The following is a 5,566-nucleotide window of genomic DNA, read 5'->3' on the forward strand; positions in this document are numbered from 1 at the left end:
GAAGACCATGGTACATAGGCTATGGCACTACCCATGACTAGAGAACAATGATTTGATTTTGGAGTGTCCTCCTAGAAGAGCTGCTTACCATAGCTAAAGATTCTCTTTTACCCATACCAAGAGGAAAGTAGCCACTGAACAATTACAATGCGGTAACCCCTTGAGTGAAGAAGAATTGTTTGGTAATCTCAGTGTTGTCAGGTGTATGAGGACAGAGGAGAATATGTAAAGAACATTAAGTTCTCCCTCCTTTGCCTTCTGCCTCCTGATGACCTTAATGTGACATCAAGTTCTTCCTCTTTTGCCTTCTGCCTCCTGATGACTTTAATGCAATATCAAGTTCTTCCTCCTTTGCCTTCTGTCTCCTAATGACCTTAATGTGACATCAAGTTCTTCCTCTTTTGCCTTCTACCTCCTGATGACTTTAATGCAATATCAAGTTCTTCCTCCTTTGCCTTCTGCCTCCTAATGACCTTAATGCGACATTAAGTTCTTTCTGCTTCCTGATGACCTTAATGCGACATTAACTTCTTCCTACTTTGCCTACTGCCTCCTGATGACCTTAATGCAACATTAAGTTCTCCCTCCTTTGCCTTCTGCCTCCTGATGACCTTAATGTGACATCAAGTTCTTCCTCTTTTGCCTTCTGCCTCCTGATGACTTTAATGCAATATCAAGTTCTTCCTCCTTTGCCTTCTGCCTCCTAATGACCTTAATGTGACATCAAGTTCTTCCTCTTTTGCCTTCTGCCTCCTGATGACTTTAATGCAATATCAAGTTCTTCCTCCTTTGCCTTCTGTCTCCTAATGACCTTAATGTGACATCAAGTTCTTCCTCTTTTGCCTTCTACCTCCTGATGACTTTAATGCAATATCAAGTTCTTCCTCCTTTGCCTTCTGCCTCCTAATGACCTTAATGCGACATTAAGTTCTTTCTGCTTCCTGATGACCTTAATGCGACATTAACTTCTTCCTACTTTGCCTACTGCCTCCTGATGACCTTAATGCAACATTAAGTTCTCCCTCCTTTGCCTTCTGCCTCCTGATGACCTTAATGTGACATCAAGTTCTTCCTCTTTTGCCTTCTGCCTCCTGATGACTTTAATGCAATATCAAGTTCTTCCTCCTTTGCCTTCTGCCTCCTAATGACCTTAATGTGACATCAAGTTCTTCCTCTTTTGCCTTCTGCCTCCTGATGACTTTAATGCAATATCAAGTTCTTCCTCCTTTGCCTTCTGTCTCCTAATGACCTTAATGCGACATTAAGTTCTTTCTGCTTCCTGATGACCTTAATGCGACATTAAGTTCTTCCTCCTTTGCCTTCTTCCTCCTTATGACTTTAATGCGACATTAAGTTCTTCCTCCTTTGCCTTCTTCCTGATGATGACCTTAATGCAACATTAAGTTCTTCCTCCTTTGGCTTCTGCCTCCTGATGACCTTAATGCGACATTAAGTTCTTGCTCCTTTGCCTTTTGCCTCCTGATGACCTTAATGCGACATTAACTTCTTCCTACTTTGCCTACTGCCTCCTGATGACCTTAATGCAACATTAAGTTCTCCCTCCTTTGCCTTCTGCCTCCTGATGACCTTAATGTGACATCAAGTTCTTCCTCTTTTGCCTTCTGCCTCCTGATGACTTTAATGCAATATCAAGTTCTTCCTCCTTTGCCTTCTGTCTCCTAATGACCTTAATGCGACATTAAGTTCTTTCTGCTTCCTGATGACCTTAATGCGACATTAAGTTCTTCCTCCTTTGCCTTCTTCCTCCTTATGACTTTAATGCGACATTAAGTTCTTCCTCCTTTGCCTTCTTCCTGATGATGACCTTAATGCAACATTAAGTTCTTCCTCCTTTGGCTTCTGCCTCCTGATGACCTTAATGCGACATTAAGTTCTTGCTCCTTTGCCTTTTGCCTCCTGATGACCTTAATGCGACATTAACTTCTTCCTACTTTGCCTACTGCCTCCTGATGACCTTAATGCAACATTAAGTTCTCCCTCCTTTGCCTTCTGCCTCCTGATGACCTTAATGTGACATCAAGTTCTTCCTCTTTTGCCTTCTGCCTCCTGATGACTTTAATGCGATATCAAGTTCTTCCTCCTTTGGCTTCTGCCTCCTGATGACCTTAATGCGACATTAAGTTCTTGCTCCTTTGCCTTTTGCCTCCTGATGACCTTTATGCGACATTAACTTCTTCCTACTTTGCCTACTGCCTCCTGATGACCTTAATGCAACATTAAGTTCTTCCTCCTTTGCCTTCTGTCTCCTAATGACCTTAATGCGACATTAAGTTCTTTCTGCTTCCTGATGACCTTAATGCGACATTAACTTCTTCCTACTTTGCCTACTGCCTCCTGATGACCTTAATGCAACATTAAGTTCTCCCTCCTTTGCCTTCTGCCTCCTGATGACCTTAATGTGACATCAAGTTCTTCCTCTTTTGCCTTCTGCCTCCTGATGACTTTAATGCAATATCAAGTTCTTCCTCCTTTGCCTTCTGTCTCCTAATGACCTTAATGTGACATCAAGTTCTTCCTCTTTTGCCTTCTACCTCCTGATGACTTTAATGCGATATCAAGTTCTTCCTCCTTTGGCTTCTGCCTCCTGATGACCTTAATGCGACATTAACTTCTTCCTACTTTGCCTACTGCCTCCTGATGACCTTTATGCGACATTAACTTCTTCCTACTTTGCCTACTGCCTCCTGATGACCTTAATGCAACATTAAGTTTTTCCTCCTTTGCCTTCTGCCTCCTGATGACCTTAATGTGACATCAAGTTCTTCCTCTTTTGCCTTCTGCCTCCTGATGACTTTAATGCGATATTAAGTTCTTCCTCCTTTGCCTTCTGTCTCCTAATGACCTTAATGCGACATTAAGTTCTTTCTGCTTCCTGATGACCTTAATGCGACATTAAGTTCTTCCTCCTTTGCCTTCTGTCTCCTAATGACCTTAATGCGACATTAAGTTCTTTCTGCTTCCTGATGACCTTAATGCGACATTAAGTTCTTCCTCCTTTGCCTTCTTCCTCCTTATGACTTTAATGCGACATTAAGTTCTTCCTCCTTTGCCTTCTTCCTGATGATGACCTTAATGCAACATTAAGTTCTTCCTCCTTTGGCTTCTGCCTCCTGATGACCTTAATGCGACATTAAGTTCTTGCTCCTTTGCCTTTTGCCTCCTGATGACCTTAATGCGACATTAACTTCTTCCTACTTTGTCTACTGCCTCCTGATGACCTTAATGCAACATTAAGTTCTTCCTACTTTGTCTTCTGCCTCCTGATGACCTTAATGCGACATTAAGTTCTTCTTCCTTTGCCTTCTGTCTGCTGATGACCTTAATTCAACATCAAGGTCTTCCTCCTTTGCCTTCTGCCTACTGATGACCTTAACGCAACATTAACATCTTCCTCCTCTGCCTTCTGCCTGTTGATGACCATAATGCAACATTAAGTTCTTCCTCCTTTACCTTTTGCCTCCTGATGACCTTAATGCAATATTTAAGTTATTCCTCCTTTGCAACATTAAGTTCTTCCTCCTTTGCCTTTTGCCTACTGATGACCTTGATTCAAGATTAAGGTCTTCCTCCTTTGCCTTCTGCCTCCTGATGACCTTAATCAACATTCATTTCTTGCTCCTTTGCCCTCTGCCTGCTGATGGCCTTAATGTAACATTGAGGTCTTCCTCTTTTGCCTTCTACCTGCTGATGACCATAATGCAACATTAAGGTGTTCTTCCTCTGCCTTCCGCCTGCTGATGACCTTAATACAACTTTAAGGTCTTCCTTCACTGTCTTCTGCCTGCTGATAACCTTAATGCAACATTAAGGGCTTCCCCCTTTGCCTTCTGTCTGCTGATGACCTTAAAACAACGTTAACGGCATCTTACTTTGCCTTCTGCCTGCTGATGACCTTAATACAACATTAAGGTCTTCCTCCACTGCTTTCTGCCTGCTGATAACCTTAATGCAACATTAAGGGCTTCCCCCTTTGCCTTCTGATGACCTTAAAACAATGTTAACGGCATCTAACTTTGCCTTCTACCTGCTGATGACCTTAATGCAACATTAAGGTCTTCCTCCTTTAACGTTTGTCTGCTGATGTTGTCACCTATGTTGTTTATCCTCCTCATGGATTTTGTAATACATAGAACATTTGAGGATGGTGGAGAAGGATTGGACTGGATTGGTAACAGGAAATTAGCAGACCTAGAGTATGCTGATGACGCTGTCCTTATTAGCAAAACGCCACAGAACTTGCAAAGTTTGCTTACCAAAATGCATGAAATATCATATTAGGTTGGGCTTAAGATAATTAGAAGAAAGACAGAGATGATGAGAACGGAATATACAATGGAAGATGAAATATCATTGGAAGGAAAAAAGATTAATGAGGTAGAATCATTTAAATGTTCAGGAACTATGATGTCTAATACAGGTAGTAGGTTGGCCAAGGCACCAGCCGCCCGTTGAAATACTACCGCCAGAGAGTTATGGGGTCCTTTGACTGGCCAGACAGTACTACGTTGGATCCTTCTCTTTGGTTACGGTTCTTTCTCTTTGCCTACACATACGCCGAATAGTCTGGCCTATTCTTAACAGATTCTCCTCTGTCCTCACACACCTGACAACACTGAGGTTACTAAACAATTCTTCTTCGCTCAAGGGGTTAACTACTGCACTGTATTTGTTCAGTGGCTACTTTCCTCTTGGTAAGGGTAGAAGAGACTCTTTAGCTATGGTAAGCAGCTCTTCTAGGAGAAGGACACTCCAAAATCAAACCATTGTTCTCTAGTCTTGGGTAGTGCCATAGCCTCTGCACCATGGTCTTCCACTGTCTTGGGTTAGAGTTCTCTTGCTTGAGGGTACAATCAGGCACACTATTCTATTTAATTTCTCTTCCTCTTGTTTTGTTGAAGTTTTCATAGTTTATATAGGAAATATTTATTTTAATGTTGTTACTCTTCTTAAAATATTTTATTTTCCTTCTTTCCTTTCCTTACTGGGCTATTTTCCCTGTTGGGGCCCCTGGGCTTATAGCATTTTGCTTTTCCAACTAGGGTTGTAGCTTAGCAAATAATAATAATAATAATAATAATTGGAGTTTAATGAAAGATTGAAAAAAATCTCCTTAAATTACATTTAAAAATCAGGCTATATGTCAGTTTAGTAAGGTCGATGTTATTCTATGGATGAGAGTCGTGGTATGACAATGAAACCATATCCAACAGATTTTGTAGATTCGAGAACAAAGCCCTTAGAAGAATATTGGGAGTCAAATGGCAGGACAGGATTAGAAATGAAACAATAAGAGAAATTACTCGAGTGCCATATGTAGACGAGATCATGATGAGGGGTAGATGGAGATGAGTTGGTCATGCTCTTTGTACTCCCCGAGAGAGGTCAGCTCATCAAATATTTAATTGGGATCCACAAGGCGCTAGAAGAGTTGGAAGACCCAGGTCCACATGGCTGAGGACTATTAAACGGGAAGTAGGAGATGATGAGTGGAGAAATGTCGATTTAAAAGCTCAAGATAGAGACGACTGGTGAAGTCTAACTGAGC

Source organism: Palaemon carinicauda, chromosome 7 (genome assembly GCF_036898095.1).
Source record: "Palaemon carinicauda isolate YSFRI2023 chromosome 7, ASM3689809v2, whole genome shotgun sequence".
NCBI lineage: Eukaryota > Metazoa > Arthropoda > Malacostraca > Decapoda > Palaemonidae > Palaemon > Palaemon carinicauda.